This window comes from Perna viridis, chromosome 7 (assembly GCF_037379345.1).
Source record: "Perna viridis isolate PV_CMFRI_1.1 ecotype Kerala chromosome 7, ASM3737934v1, whole genome shotgun sequence".
Taxonomy (NCBI): Eukaryota; Metazoa; Mollusca; class Bivalvia; order Mytilida; family Mytilidae; genus Perna; species Perna viridis.
This window is the reverse complement of record NC_142451.1, coordinates 34,180,713-34,199,304: the sequence shown is the minus strand read 5'-3', so window position 1 is coordinate 34,199,304 and position 18,592 is coordinate 34,180,713. Positions and strand designations below refer to the sequence as shown.

Sequence of the window (18,592 nt, the reverse complement as noted above, 5' to 3'; positions counted from 1 at the left end):
AATGATGCATGTCACAACAAATCAATATTATACAACGTCTCAGAATGTGACGACTCTATTCGCTTCACTGCTCCATTGTGACATGCATCATTAATTTGATCCTCTATCCTACATAATAACACCTAGATGAATTGTCCCGTACTACCATACATCGTGTACTAAGTTACAGCCAAGAAACAATCGCAATTACCCTGATGGTCATGACTTAATACAGGCATTTCTAATAGTGTTGATGAGTTAAAGCAGGTTTTATATCGAGTTAAACCACATTGAAACTCAACAAATTTTGATATATGTTCCGTTTGACTTAAACTTATAAATAATTTAAATCAAAAATTTAAAAATGATAATTATTTAAATATTACCTAGATAAAGACAGAAAAGTCAAATTCCATGTTTTATTGGAAAACTCATTTCACATTTTATCATTCAATTTTTCATTATCCAATAACCAATTTTAGCAGGTGTAATAAAATTTCCTTTAGTGAATCTAGACAAAAAGGGGTACTCCTTATTTCTATCAGAGTCCAAAACTAAAGAATGTAAAGTTGGAATGTTTCTTTACAAAAAATGTAAGACATTATTGCCTCGTACCAATGTGTGTTAATATGCAATCATTGACAAGCAGTTGAATTGTGACTTACTGGTTTGTGCTGCTATCGCTCCTATTAAGATGGCAGGAACCGTCAAGATAATGCACCCAAATACTGCCGCGTACGACAACAATACTATAATCCGAGTCGTTTTCGTGGAAAACACTCTTTGGTAATATTCCTTCAACGAATGTAAAGTTAGAGTGAATATTGTTGTTTAATGTATGTTTGTTAAGGTAACTAACATTGTTTAAAAATATTCTCTGCGTACGGGTACAAGTAAAATCAAGGCAAAAGGGAAATTAAGGTAACTAAGATTCGAAGGCATATAATTCTTGGATTACGATGAGACAGGGAAAATAGACACTTAAAACAAAGAACATGAAATAACAAAAACATCACGTAAAAGAAGCAAAAGTAAACTGGCAGCATCGACCACATACATCGGTAGATAAACTTTTCCTTCCTAGAAACATCCGCCGAGCTGTTCATAAAACGTTACGTTCGAAGCAGACGAAAGAGGTTTTAATGATACTACTGATCATTCCTATTCACCTCAGAGGACACGTACGATTTTGTATTACGACCAGAAATATTAGAAAAAAAATTCAATGCTCAATTACCGTGGTCCCAATCAATTACATGTATTTAAGGGAAGAATTTTGATATCTACCTGCTTTTTAAGTCGTCAATATTGTTAGCGATTTCTTGCACTCATAATTTCAGTATTTTATATTTTCATATGATTCGCATAATTATATATTAATATTCCACGTTATGCTGTAGATCTGTGCCGTGGTTACCGCCATAACGTCATAGTTCTACATGTACCTGCATAGGAGATAAAAATGTACCTCTTCAATATCATACATGTGTGTTTCTTGAAAATTGTATAAAAACGGGAAGTTTAAAGATCGGTTAGCATTGAAAATTGCCCATGTTTCCGATTCAGCTGCATGGGCTCGTTACAAGACTATATAGGCCATATACATAAATACGGCCTCGATATCTATAAAAAAATATTTACAAATTCCATAGATAAAAAGAGGTTTATTGGCAGAGTAGGGAACCAAAAGAATTTTTCAGTTATCTTTAAAAAAGATAACGTTATGGTGATTTTAAGTTGATGCCACATGCCATTCATTGTATTTTTTGCCTCTTTTAAAGAATATCATACACATGTCTATATATGTTTTTTGCTTGTATGAGAACGGGAAATTCACATTAAAAGATAAAAATGATCGGTTAGCATTGAATTTATGTAATATTACCAAGTTTCCGATTCAAATACAGGCGCCCAATACAATTGACTATAGAGGTCATATACATTTTCTTTATATAGCCATTGCCAGTTGTTTAATCTGGTTCATTGTAACTAGTTGTTTTGATTGAAATCATTCGGATCATCATGGTTACGAAAAAGTAATCATATTAAGGAAACCACGATTCTTGCAGAAGTCACCCGACCAGTAATTTAAAGCAATGCGAAGTTGGTTACTTATTCGACATTTGTTTGATATTCATTTGGCATTCGTTTGACATTCATTTGACATTCGTTTGACATTCATTTGACATTCAGTTGATATTCATTTGATTTTCGATTGACATTAATTTCAATTTCATTAACGTTCAATTTCGATATAACAAGTAACTTCATATTCAAAAGACTTGGAGGTCGGGGCTGTGTTGACACAAAACTTGCATATTCGTAACGACTTTTGCCCCCTTAACCGGAAGTGTATCAAACAACCACTATATAGGAATTCTAGTACTCGCATAGGGCAACAATCGACAGCTAATCGATATTCGATTCCTAGAGATTGAAATCGCTCATCGGGGCTCAAAGGTTGGCGGTCTGGGCGATTTTAACACAAAACTTGCATATTTATATTTGCAACGACTTTTACCCCCTTTAACCTCAAGTGTATGAAACAGCCATTATATACGGGGTATAGTAATTGAATAGGGCAACAATCGGCAGCCAACCAATACTCGATTCCTAGAGATAGAAGTCGCTCACCGGGGCTCAAAATTTGGCAGTCGGGGCGATTTAGACACAAAACTTGCATATTTATATTTGCAACGACTTTTATCCCGCCCACCCCTTAACCCAAAGTGTATCAAATTTCCACTATGTAGGGGTTATAGTACTCGAATAGGGCAACAATACTCGATTCCTAGAGAAAGAAATCGCCTACCGGGGCTCAAATGTTGGTGGTCGGGGCGATTTTGACACAAAACTTGTATATTTATACAGTTGACTCTCGTTATCTCGAAATTGGAGGGACCAGGAGAAAAGTTCGACTCAACCGAAGTTCGACTTAACGAAATCAATGAAGTTCGAGCAGCAGAAAGGGGAGATAACCATGGACGAGAATGACAAAATAAGTACAATTGGATCCGGTTACATATTCTGTGTATACTGGGTTGTCGTAAATTGTTTTTGTTATTGTTTGTACTTTCAACTGTCATAATTGCGTCATACTTGGTTTCATAAGACTTAGCATCTAACTTTCTTTTTATACCTTTACCTGCTACTGCCGAACCAGCTATCCCCCCGGGTTTTACCCCGGGTCCTTCACTGGTTTGATCAGCATTTGTAATATTGGCTATCCCCCCGAGACTAGGCCCGGGTCCTTCACCAAGATCACGTGTAACAGTATCATCAGAAGACATTCTGAAAGGCATACCAAAAGCCACATTGATACCATTTTTATATGAAATCTCATTAATTTTCTCAAATCAAGTAAAAACATTAAATCCTTTGCTTTCACAGAAACGCCGAAAATGTTCAAGATCCGCTTGGCCAATTGCTATTCATCCACAAGCGTACATGTATATGTTTGTTTAAAATTGTAATTAATAAAACATCAAGATTTTAATAACAACAATCTTATTTTAACGACCCATTGAGTTCGGATAACGGTAATTATTTTATACACACCCAAGCGTAGACATCTTGTCAAAAACACAAATGCCGACAATGGTCTTTGATCATTAAATAAAAGAAATCTAATTACATTAATAAAATATTTCATAGTTTTATTAATTATAGAAATACAGGTAACAAGTCATCAAATCAAAATCATCATCGAAAGGTGTAATAAACTAATTAATGGTGACACAGGGCCTCGACAGGTAAAATGATTTGACACTTTGACATGTAATTTACCCTAATTAGTTCGAGATAACCATTGACTTTTACAAGGAAATTCATTGAAGGGACTTAATTTTTACTTCGAGAAAACCGAAATTTCGACTCATCCAGTTTCGACTAAAAAGAAGTAAAATAGCATAGACAAATAGGCATTTTTTTCCGGACTTCGACAAAATTTCGACTTAACCGAAATTTCGAGTCATCCGAGTTCGAGACAACGAGAGTCGACTGTATTTGCAACGACTTTTATCCCCCTTAACCCGAAGTGTATCAAACAGCTACTATATAGCGCTTATAGTTCTCGAAAAGGGCAACAATCGAAAGCCAATCGATACTCGATTCCTAGAGATTGAAGTCGCTCACCGGGGCTTAAAAGTTGGCTTTCGAGTCGATTTTGACACAAAACTTGCATATTTATATTTGCAACGACTTTTACCCCGCCCACCCCGCTTAAAATCGCTTAAATTGACATACTTTTCAATGGCAAAATCCCTAGAGTATTAAGTACCATTCTGTGTAAGAATCAGGCAATGAGTGGCCCTTTATTTTCTTCAATGTAATTTTAAAATGTACTTTGCCGGAGAGTGGATTGTCTACATGCCACTGTATAGCCGTGTTGAGTGAACTTTCCTTATGCTAGAAATTCCTTCTACAAAGTAAATATGAACACATCAAGACTAAAGTAACTATTGGAAGATCTCTCTCAAAAGAAATAGGATTATTCTAACTACAAAAATTAATTTACACAATATCCGAAAATATGAAAAATCATCTGCAAAATCCTTAGGACGTAATTACACTAAAAACTGTTATTTGACAAGTTTTACACACATAATTTGTTCACATTTCTGCATTTGATTTTCTTGTCAAGAAAGATAATTTTAGCAAAAAATTGCACCTCGTTATGACTCGTGTTCCTCGGAATACCCTACTAAAAATAGAAATCATGTTTACTTATAAATAGGATTGGGTACCGATATAAATTTTCTGAAGGGAAAATAGTAGTAATTGTTTCCATGCATTAGGTTGACCAATCGTGTACCCTATTCAGATGAAAGGAAGTAGACCTTCGAAAGGACAGATTGGTGTACTGACAAAGTTTGTAATGACGATTTTTCTCTCTTAGATTCTTAAAGGATTAAAGTTTAAAAGAATAAATTTATTATTTTATCTTTCAAAGTGCATAGTTTATATAATTTTAAAAAAGACTGCATATTACAAATGAGTGCGGAACCAAAAAAAATGCAAAACTTCCGGTACCTTCAAACTTTTGATGGTGGTTGAAAAAAAAGATGGTCAACCTCTATTCTATTCCCATGTGATTTGTTGATCTCTCAATGATAGTACTACAACAAGAAATAGTTTTTGAGTCCTAGTTTTAATTAGAAATTACTGAAAAACTTGAAAATGTTAGTACTGTCGGTTATGGGAAAATAAATACTACCGTTTTCCCTGAAGTGCATAGCTACGATATAAGAGTCAATGACGGGTCCAGACATTATTTACAATACGGGGATCCGATCAAATAACTTATTTGTAATCTATATTTATTGTGCTACAACCCCTATGTAGTGGCTGTTTGATACACTTCGGGTTAAGGAGGGGGGTAAAAGTCGTTGCAAATACAAATATGCAAGTTTTGTGTCATAATCGCACCGACCGCTAACTTTTAAGCCCCGGTGAGCGACTTCAATCTCTAGGAATCGAGTATTGATTGGCTGTCGATTGTTGCCCTTTTCGAGTACTATAACCCCTATATAGTGGCTGTTTGATACACTTCGGGTTAAGGGGGTAAAAGTCGTTGCGAATATGCAAGTTTTATGTCAAAACGGCTCCTACCTCCAAGTCTTTTAACTATGAAATTACTTTTTATATCGAAATTGAACGTTAATGAAATTGAAATTAATGCCAATCGAAAGTCAAATGAATATCAAATAAATGTCAAACCAATGTCAAATGAATATCAAACGAATGTCAAATGATATTGAATAAATGTAGTTACGCATTTATACATAGACAGATGTAATATATGTACTGGTAAACAGGTGTAATTTAATAATTTAAATGTATCCGCAACGCCTCAGTCCTGTGTCGTATAATGTTCTCTCATCAGCATCAGACGGCTGATTTTCAAAATGCCTTATTTCGCTCGAACTTTTCGAACTAAAATTGTGAGAGGTTGAATCGAAAAGGGTCATATTATTTTTACCTTTTTTCACCTACTCCATGCATGCTTTCATCCTGTGGTAGTGTCTAAGTGCCGGATATTTTATAATACTTAGTATTTGGCTGTTAGTTTTGGAAAGGCACCCCTGATTTGTACTACTAAGTAATATTTTTTTCAGTATGTTACCATGGCAACTGAATTTAATAACAATAATCACTAATTTACTTATAAATGACTTGAACCTCCACACACCAAGGATTCAAATATATGCACTTTTTTTATGACAAAACACTAGGAATTTCCGTGCGGACTGCCTAAAAACAGCTTTATTTCAACAAAATGAGACGAAATTTTCAGAAATGGCCTAAATGTATTGTACTTCCACAAGTCTCTCTCCGATTTTAGAGCATTTCGTATTCGTGCCATTTCGGATGTTGGAAGCAAAAATCAGCGGTAGAGAATATTTGACGATTGGCAACTTTGATTATTGTAATGGTACAAAGCGGGGATCCTGTATAAAAAACATCTTACAAATAGTCCCAACAGGCCATAAGATGATTTGCAAATTTTTCAGATATTTTTAAATAAATAGTTTACCATGTGTTTTTCATTTTGGAGTTAAACAATAAACTAAAGCTGTCAGTCATGGTCAATTGAAAAAAATGTGTTATTCCCGGGCTACTATAAATATGCCCTGCTGAGGTCACGGGCGTTTTTATTCAGGTTTTGCAGAACAAGTCAGAAGAGAAATATAAACAAGGGGAAAAATGATAACAGAAATAATCTTGAACAAAATCTGGAAGCAAATAATTAGGCAATTGGAGTGCATAAACCAAATAAGCGTCTTCTGCCTTTCTAAACACTGGAAGTATTTGTTTTATGTCTAATAAACGGACTCTTTTCAGCCAGGCGGTGAAGAGTCAGCAGGACGAAACAAATGTCCATCTCTTGAACAGTGTATGTTAAGTTGACAAATTAAGCGGTGACAGCAAATCACTTTATAAGTACCAAATTGAATTTGGGCATCTAAATTTTATTAGTGACACATACAAACCTGCCACCCCATTCCGCCTAATATTATCAATAGATATGAATCAATGTAGTACCCCCAATGTCTACGATTTACTTCTTTAATCCATACAGTTGAGTAGTTGACAGAAATATCCGTTACTGCATCGTTTGTCATTGCGAACGGAATAGCCAGTCACTGGAAGATAACAATAATTAATTTAAATTTTGCAGAAAAATATATTGATAATTTTATTGAAAGAAAGTGCATATCTTAACGACCTTTCTATATACCAAAGTCTGAAAAATATACAAAATATTGGACCTTTTAATACAGATATAAAATTTAATTCACCAGTGACGAAAGTGTGACAACATAACAACACAACTAAGGTCAAACAAACTTTAAATCCATTAGAATACCTTTGTAAGTGGTACTGAACTTAAAACAACCTTGGTGAATGGGGATGTCAGAGATAAAGAGTTAATTGTTTCTTTATACTTTTTCTCGGCAAGCCAGCTTGCCTCTATTCAACATACCCTTAAGTGACTTACCAGTCCAATTAGAATACAAAGGAGCTGTATAATATCTGTATACGCCACAAAATAAAGACCCCGAACAATGTGTAAATGACAGCAACACATGCTGATACGATAACAGCGACGTCGTAATCAAGGTCAATTATCACAGCTATGGTAGTTCCTGCAGAAACACACTATACATGTATATATACAAGTTCTGTTTATATTTTTCAACTAACTTCATGAAACTTTTCGGAAACTACTGCAACAACACTAGTACAATGCAAAGAGGGGGGATTTGACACAAACTTTAAAAGGATATGTTGGTCAGACATCGGATCAGATTAAGCCTTAGCTTAGGTACTGTTTTGCCCTCCTCCATTGCCTGAACGAAGCTAAAAACAATTGTGCAAGTGTGGAAGCATGCATATGATTGATTGACCTAAGCTATTTCCTTACATATGACTTCTGCATAAACAATTTGATTGGCTACACAATATTAGGAAAGAGCAATAGTCAGTTCTGAAATTTTATGTTATTTGTAATCAATTCCATTTACTTATCTTTTCGTGTGTACAGGCCTTTAAATAGTCTGTGCACATGATTGTAAGTGTTCTTAATCTTACTAAGAGCAACACTAAACTTATCACTTATGTTGCTACAATTTTAACGTAATATGATAAATAATACCTAATGCGCCTAGTATTGCACCACACCAAAATATCTCCCCAACTAGAGTTGGTAAAAATAACAGTGCTCCCATCTTGTCTCCATATTTCTGCTGTATAGGATCCAACATGGTTACATAGCCCAAAGATCGCAATCGTCCAGCATAAAAATAACCAGCTGTAAAACATTCATCTAGTAAGACAACCTTAAAACATTCATCTAGTAAGCCAGCATTCAAACGCATTAAGATCTAAAGGATTATAAAACAATCATCTAGTAAAACAGCCTAAAAACGCATTAAGGTAAATATCATCTAGTTAAACAACATTAAAACAAATTAATATCAATGGCATAAAAAACAAGTATCTAGTAACACAGCCTTAAAACGCATTAATATCAAAAGCATCATGTCACAATTTTAACAAACTTTGATTTATGGCTTGCATCTGATTATTTGCATAGTTCATTAATCAAGTATGAACAGATGAATTTTAATTTCTTCTGTATACTGTTCATGCAGAATATAAGGTAGAAATTTCAATTTTTATCTATTAATTTTTAGGTCAACTCAATCTAATCTTTGAAAGGCATTGTCACGATTAGAAATTACAAAAAAAAAATGACAAAAGTGGCTTACTGTTTGCTTTAAAGTTGTTACTATAATGTTCAATTATTAATAAAACCGAAATTAATAAATTCGTGTAAGAAAGACCAAGCCCAATCAGAAAAATTCAAAATACTATTAACCTTTAATAAACACTTACCAAACCAAAGACTGAGTGCATACCCAAAAGGAGCTTGGCACCAGACAAATCCACTAACGTTGACAGCTTCGGCAGTTCCATTGATGAATCCTCCACCAACCCATGTTGCTGAAATATGTCTTTCATTTTTACTTTTAGAAAAGGAAATTAATACGTACTATCATGGAACTTTATGATTAGAACTTCAAACGCATGTTACCATTACAGAAATAAAACAAAATTTGCTGCTGTTTCAATTTCTAATACATGCATATAACAATCGAAAATCAATAACTTCATTCGGTTTATAAATCCACTCACTTGTATACAATTAGGAAACAATCATTTGATTTTTTTTGTTCACCAAAAATATGAAACAAATTTGCCAAAAAAACCATAGCACCCCCCCCCCCCCCCATCGATAATCAAATGGTTTTTGCCTTATCATATATACATTTTTGTTTATTTGATATTACACTATCAACCATTTACCCGTATTTGATATTTTTTTTTTAATAAAAACATAATATAAACATAATTTACACATTTCACAAAATATACTTAGGATGTCTTAACTTGAAAAATAAGCTTCCAGACAAAACCTAACATTGTCGTAAGATGATCCTAACTCCATCCTAAACTTGGTCTTACGACGTGACTTTGGACATATCTTGGATACAGTAGCTGCGAGAACCCCACCCCTGGATATTAAATTTTTGTTGTGTTGTTGTGTTTTTACATATACGTCTTTGCATTTGGTATTTCGTTTTATATGTATTTAGGTACGATAACACAAGCTGACATTTAAGATTTCAGGAATTATCATATATCATGTATTTTATACATGTCAATATTTTACATGTATGATGTGAACAAATGTTCAAATGAATTACTAAAATTTAAAGTGTTTAAATTTGTTTATGTGTTCAAGGATCTAGGCGGGAATTCGGTGGATTATTTGTTTTTTATCGATATGCTTGTGTGAATCTCTTTATTACTTTGAATATATTTGCATCGTTATTTCTTGACGATCCGATGCTTCGTCAGAGGTTGGCCCAATGATTTACATAGTGTACCTATGTTCACGGCCTACCTAGATATGTACTTATTGAGACGACAGCACCTGGTCAATGAAAGATGCAGCTTACTTGGTCGAGTAGTGATTACAATTAATTAATTACAGATTATATTGTGCTGACAGAAGGGTAAAGAGAGTCTGCTTAAATAGTATGAGTGGACTTATGTTTATTACACGGAAAGCACTTTTTTGTTGATTTTTCTTGCTTTTTAACACCAACTTGTAGCATATTCAACGTATGAAATTATTTTGGTATATGTGTACAAATATCCTTAATCTACCAAGGTCATTTTTATCAAAATGACCTCTTCTTTAAACAAAAAACATCGGATATCAAAGAATGTTGCTTTCGACTATACTCGACGTCACATACAACACATTTTCGAATTGAAGCTCTACTTTTTAAAAGAACTTGAGATAAAAGATACTACAGACACTGTGAAGTCAGCCTCATATCTTGACCTACACTTAGATATCGATGGTAAAGGAAAACTATTGACCAAACTTTACGACCAACGTGATGACTTTTCATTCAGAATTGTCAACTTTCCTTTCATCTGTGGCAACATCCCTTCGGCTTCTGCGTATGGAGTGTTCATATCACAACTCATACGTTATGCCAGAGCTTGCCGAAACTACGCAGACTTTTTGTATCGCGCTAGAACGCTAACAAATAGGCTTCTGGAACAGGATTATGTTGCTACAAGATTGAAGTCATCACTACAGAAGTTTTATGGTCGTCATCATGAAGTCGTGGATCGTTATGATGTATCCATCAGCACCATGAAAACTGGTTTATTCAACGGGTCATGGTTTTCCTTTCCTCGTTTGTCTACCCCGGACTTGACTTTTTATGAGCAACTCGGCGGGTGTTTCTAGAAAAGCAGAGGACGCTTACCCTACCGGTGCTCCCAGTTTTTAGTGGAGTCCGAGTTGCTCATTTACTTTTGTTACTTTGTATGTATGATTTTAGTTACTTTATGTTCTTGGTTGTGTATGTCTGTTTTCCATATCTGGTCTTTGTCCCTGGATTACATTCTTTTGATTACCGCTATAACCTTGGTTCCCTTGATTACTCTTTTAAACCGTCGGGACTTACCGCTAGAGTTGTCTCTCTTTTATTTAATCTGAAGATAGTTCGCATATATGCATGATGTGTCTGTACCAACGAGTCGTTTATTAGCTTAAATCATGCGTAACTAATCCTTACGGGAAAATCCCATACTAATATCCGCCATGTTGGTTTCTACAGGACGATTTGTTTACAAACGAAGTTCGTAAGTTCCCGTCGAACTCCGGTGACAATCGTCTGCTTGATCAACTTCTCGGTATTGTACGTTGTTCTCGTAAAATAAATCCGAGATATCCGATATAACGCCGAAATGCATTCTGGGTTCTTCGGTTTTTGGACAAACCATTTAAACGTAAACAACATCTCCTAGCAACTCGATCACTGTAAACATGGCCGACTTTTTACAATGTAGATATTGGCACCGAGAATTAAAATCTGACCGGAGTTTAACGATTCAATGTTTAGGGAGAAGCCGTTTGGCTAAACGAATGAGCAAGTCATTTAAGACAATTTAAACGACGGTAGGTGTCAATAAAGTCGTAGAAAATATTTTTATTCAAATTTTAACAGTATGTTATTTATGTGACGCCGAGTATAATACATGTTTACCTCATCATTTTTAGTCAAGTCAAGTTTCTTACGACAATAGACAGAATGGTAACATAAATAAAATTCAGATCAAATGATAGAAAAATTTCGTACACCTACATAATTATTATCTGTTTGGTTCGTGGTATAGGCAAAAAAAAAACCCAAAAAAGTCATAACACTATACATTCAAATAAAATATTATGATAATTTCAGAACAACCCAGAACTAATAACAAATATCACCACAATTTTTAATTAAGTTTTCTTCTTACATGCGTTGGCACAGCTACTGTCAAAAATCATTTATATGGTAAAATTGATCATCTGAAAAGGATTGTCATTAATGGTAATGTGTAATGATATATCAAAATATGCTCTACAGCATCCGTTCATGTTAGCAAACTTTAAGAAAAATAGTTGTTGAAAAAGATTGTTACTTATATAATTTATACGAAAATTTAACTGCAGTAACACCCTTATTGTTATTTATATTCTATACGTACCCGTCATTGTGAATACACCAACAGCGACACCGATGCCCCTTCCCGCAAGCATCATATCCTCACTATCCTTTGACTTTCGTTTTCTTGCGGCCCAAAGGCCAATACCAAGAATTAAAAAATAAAAAAAAACATTTACTATATCAAACCAGGAACGTTGACAGCCATATTTTTACCGTTTTAACAGGAGGTAATGAAATTACTGATTTGCCTTAAGCTTTAACTTCAGTTAATAGTCTTCCAATTGAGTAGTTCGTCCAATACACGTCCCTGAAAATGTTAGTACATACATTTAACAAATATAAACATACATTATAGTCTGTCTTGGATCATTTGTAATTCAATAACAAGAAATTGTGTAACATTACATAATGCATGTAAAAGATAATCAAAATGACAAATTGTATATTTGTGTTTGCCCGAAGCATTGAAACCATGTCGCGTAAAAGACAAGCAATGTTTTTTTCTTGTTGCTTGATACTTACTGTGATATACAATACAGGCTATTCGAACGATGTCAATGCACCAGTCAGCCTATATCTTAGACCGCTATTATGCAACTGCTTATCTTTTCCCGAACTAATTTTGTTTTGAACTAAAGAAATGATAACTTCCATTTTTATACTTAGTGACCTTGTTAATGACAATGAGGAGGTTTTCATTTTGATATTTTATATGTAAATGTGATGGCATTTCGTTTGATATGCAAAAACTCGTCTTACTTTCAACCAGATCTTTCTCTATGTAAAATGAAGGCAACATTCGAACATCGATATTTTGGGATCCTAAATTTGATAAACAACAACCTTCTGAAAACCTTTAATATAACGTTTGCATTATATGACCCCATCCTTCATACAAGTATGAGATATCGAGTTTGAAACTTTTTTTAAAATGCACTTCTTTAGAGCATCAAAATGACATATCACATGACCAACTTTTACGGGAAAAAAATTTAATACCAATTCTATGAATAGAAAAAAATGAAACTTACAAAACCAATATTCGATATGAAAATTTCAAGCTGGTGTATTTCCTATTTCATGTTTTTACCTATACGTCTTTGCATTTGGTATTTCGTTTGCCTAATTAATTTGGGTATCTGGTGTTGATTCAGAAATATACGTTCCGCTGCAAAAGGCTTAATTTAAAATATACTAAAAGACAAAAGAAATCTCAGATCTTTCAACTGTGTGATAATTTGCAGAGCATGTATCACATTTCAGTAAATGAATAGGGCAACAATTCTAGAGCTCATTATGAGTACTTTAAATAATTGAAAATGGAAGCCAATACCAAAGTAATAGAGGCATGGGACTACCACCATAACCCAAAACCACTTGACCTTTCATATCATCGCTAGGACACGGTCATACGATCAACCAAGATCACAAAAATAATCTTTCTAATAACTAAATCGTCATATTCATCGACCAAACACTCTTTCAGTTGTCAACTTCAAAATTCAGACCTTATCGAAAAAGTAATTTTATACACTGCATGTATCCACCTATAACACTTACACTTACCTAGTCATAACTGGTGTTAATCGATTAAAGTACGCATCATCGAGAACTTTACAATCATACAAATATCGCAATGCTTAGTGTACCGTTACATGCTGAAAGAGATTTTTTTGGATCAGGGAACTATGTGTTTAATGCCTTACGGTTTCAACGATAACATCAAAGGTGTTCGGATTCTTTCATGTTACTCCTCAGTGAAATGAAATTTATGTAATGGGGTCATTTAAACACCCACCCAAAGCCAAACATCGTCATGGTCGAAAAGGATGTCAATAACCTAGTGTTCGAAACTCACCAGAGCCAATTCCAATTATAGAAATCATCCTCTAGTGTTTCATCAAATGCGTACTAATTTATTCTCACTGCCTGTTAATGTTATCAAAACTTTCAATATTTGGCACTTGACGAAGATGGCATAAATACAATATCGTCCAAACTCTCGATGAATATCATTCCTATTGTGGCTTCTTTTCGGCTTTTCAAACCTTTAAAATCGGAACCCTTTCATGACTTCAACCAAAAATAAGCAATGCCCTACCATTCGTTAACAAAGGTATTTATGCAAATGACGACAACATCCTAAAATATTTCTTAAGAAATACAGCTTTTTTTAAATAAGTCAATCTGTCCCTATTGTCTCCTACAGTTACAACACCATTGTCCGTCAAATGTTAACTATAAAAATCATTGCATGACGTAACACATTAGCTTACTTTGATAACTATCCGACTTGTGACAGATCAAAATCTTTTGTTTACAACACCTCTCGACATGTAATTCCTGGTGACCAGGACATTATTCAAATAAGAATCTAATAAGTATATATTTCTATGATTTTAAGATAATAATGGACGCAAAAGAAGATAATGCATAATCGTGGATATGATAGAGAAAGAACAGGAACCAGAACTTGACCCACTGACAGAGGGTAAAGACAGTCTTTGGTACAAATGTTTCTCCCTTCATGAGAAATATGTTGTTGTCCCATCTAATACTCTAACAATATAGTTTTGTATGCAAAAACGCATAACTTCGAACGCTTAATGGCTTTAATACGGTTTTCTAAAATGTTCAATAAATAGTTGTAGAAATGTAAGAAACACATTTTAATGTATTATTTTTCTAAAACGATTTAAAACGAATTTAGAAAATATTCTAAACTGTTTTAAATTACATATTTAAAAAAAACAATTTCTCATAAATATCAAAGTTAAAAAGTTAAATTTATCAAGTTAAAACGGTATGCTAAAGTACTCTGAATAAATACTAGTCTGTGTAACCTTGTTTTATAAACATAGCTGGTCAATTAGTCATTTTACAATTTCCCAGTCACTAGACAACATCAAGCTGTGAAGACAAACACTCAAGTGATTTCAGATTTTGTTTTAATTTTGTTTTTGTAATGCCCTGAAAATTTGTATTGCTACGGAAAATTTTCGTGTTTTACCCTTTCCGGTTTTGTATAATATTGATTGAATTGCATGTCCGGAATGACAAAGTTAACCAGACAGTGGAAACAGGAGTTCGGAATTCTCGGACTTTTACGTGACTTTTGAACTAAAATCAGACTTCCGAACGTTATTTTATGAAAAACCATGCTGTCCATTGGGGGGGGGGGTCGTCTGATTTTGAGTTTCGTGTACTCACATATGGACCTATATTCCACCAAAAAGTAAGTGACACATTAAGGTGAATACAAATAAACCTGAAAATCGTAGTTTGAGATAATTCCAAACCTTCTACAAAAAACACCATACTATTTAAAATTTTCTCCATTGTGTTTTTTTTTATCAGCAGCTTGTTTATGAAGTTTGGCATATTTGTCGCTAAATTAATGTTTTATTTGAGTATATTTTTTCATTTCGAACATGACAGTTTGTTTTTATTTCAATTGTTTGCTATATTTTCTTGTTTTTATATTTTTATGTATCAAAAAATTGATTAGCAAAACGAACGAACATTAATGATATGCATTCATTATTGTTTACAGTGCCGCCATTTGTATGACCTTGTATGTGACACAATTCTCAATTTTTGAAGAAGTTTATCGTGCTATTTTTTTTACTTTTTTAATAGATCCAAAAATACAAGCTGTTGACTTATATTGTATATCAGTAACTAATGATAATGAACTAGTTTTATCAGTCATCAGATTTCTTTTGCACAGTATGTTGTCATGAACATGTACAATTATACCGTAGTCATCACAGTATGATAAAAGTCTATCCATGTTGATTTTCAGTATCTCTTTCCATATTAAAAGGAAATATGTTTTGATATTTTCCAGAAAATTTTGGATGCAGCCGTCATGTTCACCTACCACTGATACAAGTTACCAGACAAATCATACATAACAGGAAGCTCTGTTCAAATGAAGTATGATAATAGATTGTGTAGGTATTTGAGGTTCAGTACACAATATTTTTATGCCTTTTTGAAAAAAAATTAATATTGATTTGGGGTGTTCCAAAGGTAGGAACCACCTCCTTTGTTGGGAAATGTTGAAAGTAATGTGGAAAATTTTTGCAAAAATGAGGAAATTATTAGCTTGAACCCCCACTTTCAAAGTCTTTTGATTGTTCACTAGAAACTCTCATTAGTCAATTTATTTTAGAAATGTATTTGTATTATTTCTACATGTGTAATGTAGATAGATCCCATATGTGTTTATCGCTTAAAATGTAGCACTACAGTTCCCATGACACTTAAATGAAGGTTGTAACATAGACATAATATTTTAGCATAATGGGATGTTTTGTTTGAAGAAAAAAAAACATCCAATGATCCATATAATGTAGGGTTTACTTAAATAGAGGTCTACTTCAATACAGGATTCATCAATCACAATAACTTTGAAAATAAGTATTATGTATATTTATTACTGATTTTTATACTTCCAGGTCATCCATGGCATATATATGACTGAAAAGAATTCATACATGTATAATTTAGATGATCTTCAATGCTGTTCAAATCTCTGCTTGCACTGTAATGAAAGCTGATATGAAGCTGAAGTTTGAAAATAAATATTTTCAAAATCATATTTCTTATTCTATGTACAAGGTTTAATGTGTTGTGCTTCAAAAGTAAAAGTCACTTTCATACATGTATACAATAACAGCCATGTATACTTCTTGACAGTACCATCCTGGAATACAACCTAGAATGCCTTGCACTGTAAGCTGTCACTCTATCAACTGAGCAGAAAAATTACTTCATTGTTTTCTGTAGATTAGGTTGATTATGGTCTTTTGTAAATAGCTTTACTTTATTTGTTTTTGGGCCTTTTTATAGACTGCTTAATGGTATGTGGTTTGCCCATTATTGATATCCATGTGGTGATTTCACTTGTAGAAGCTTAATCGTTACTTGCTTTGTTTTTTGAATGACTATCTCATTGGCAAACATAAATGGTACATGTATTTAAGTTTTCTACTTATGACCAGTGATTGCTAAATCTTTCACTACTTCTCGAACAAGTAATTTTGTGTAACAACTATTTGGCTAAGCAACTGTTGATTCTGTGAGGTAGCACTATGAAACTGCCTCAAAATGTCATAATAGTAGAGTAGTATAAAGCAGGATCATTTCATACAGTAAAACATTCTTGTCCTGAAATGCAAGAAATAATTGCAGTATGCATTGAAACCACAACCAATCAATGGAAAAAAACCAAGTTCCATGGGTAAATAGAATAAAATATAAACATTCACAGACAATAAACATTTTGAAAATGAAGTATTGTTGAATTTTGAGCTAATCATAATCATACCATGTACTTGCACCTATAATTTATATTGAATTGATCTGAACTCGTGGTTTCCTTGTATAAACTCTACAAGACTGGTAAATTGTGATTTTTTTTTTGTTCACAAGTTAAAAGAGATAATCATACCATAAGCTCATGATGCACCTGTTTAATAGGACATCTTATCGAATGATAATTATTAGTCAACTGTGCTGGTAATACCTGTTCATTGATCAGAGGGGGTTGGCACACCTCCTTTTTACCAGAAAATTAGTCATTTTCATGTGTAAAATTGACAAAACATGGAAAATAATGTGTTAGCATCATCATCACTTTGGCTTGCACCCCTCCTTTTCAAAGTGTCTGGAGCCGTCCCTGTTCACTAATCTGTAAATAGCTTTCATCATATTTGGCTTTAACCGTCTAGCATGAAACAAGTTGCCTGTTTTGGAACTATTTTAATATTCTCCATAAAAGCAATAAAGAAATATATAAAAAAACAATACAATGCTTAGGTAGCAAACCATATTATACTCCAGCAATGCTAAAGGTTGTCTGGCAAGCTATTTTCTGACTTGGTGCCATCCTAGGGTATAGAGGAATGGAATTCCAACCTTTTTCGTTGTAGGAGTAACAGGGACGGATCCAGGATTTTAGACAGGGGCGCACAGTAAAAATTCTGCCGAGCGAAGCGAGGTGACACAAGTATTGAGGTTAAATTTTGAAACATTATAGAGTGGGTGCAATGTTGATATCATTTGTGGTAAAATTAGCGAGAAATTTTAAGTTTCAACTTAAAACCGCCTAAATCTACCCATGACCACCCATGCTTTGCAAATTTTAGGGGGCGCACTCCCCCACCAGAATACGCCTCCGAGTAACCATGTTGATTTATATGAGTGGGGTCGGGGCTAGGATCACATTTGAAATAGAAAGGCAGGATAATGATATATGATTTTATATAAATACAAAGATGCAATAGGCGAAAAAAGGTTCTGGTTTGAATATTACATAAAAAGATCCGGGACACAAAATTTGACTATATAGCCCCCCTTTTTCCCCTTACGATTGAAATGGATATAGGAATGTATCATTATTTACCTGGGAGGGGGGACTGGTCATTTTGAAATCATATAAAATTTTCTTGACCCCCCCATGATATTTTCTTATCCCCCTTAAAAACATTTTTTTTTTAAATGTTATACTCCCTCTATTAAAC

At 33.8% G+C, this 18,592-nt stretch overlaps 1 long non-coding RNA gene and 1 pseudogene across 2 annotated transcripts in view; one reads left to right on the top strand and one right to left on the bottom strand.

The window, feature by feature from the left end:
* The window catches only part of LOC148612416 (high-affinity choline transporter 1-like), a 49,914-nt pseudogene extending 37,551 nt beyond the window's left edge, over positions 1 to 12,363 (bottom strand). The window contains exons 1-6 of the transcript XR_015924607.1: positions 12,103 to 12,363; positions 8,881 to 8,988; positions 8,138 to 8,293; positions 7,481 to 7,628; positions 6,972 to 7,124; positions 645 to 774 (exon numbers count right to left, since the gene is read on the bottom strand). The product of XR_015924607.1 is annotated as a high-affinity choline transporter 1-like (transcript). The remainder of the gene's footprint in view (positions 1 to 644; positions 775 to 6,971; positions 7,125 to 7,480; positions 7,629 to 8,137; positions 8,294 to 8,880; positions 8,989 to 12,102) is intronic.
* Positions 12,364 to 15,529: 3,166 nt separating this feature from the next.
* On the top strand, positions 15,530 to 16,666 carry LOC148612415 (uncharacterized). The gene is made up of 2 exons (XR_015924625.1): positions 15,530 to 16,018; positions 16,526 to 16,666. It is a non-coding gene; the product is annotated as an uncharacterized LOC148612415 (long non-coding RNA).
* Positions 16,667 to 18,592: the final 1,926 nt, after the last annotated feature.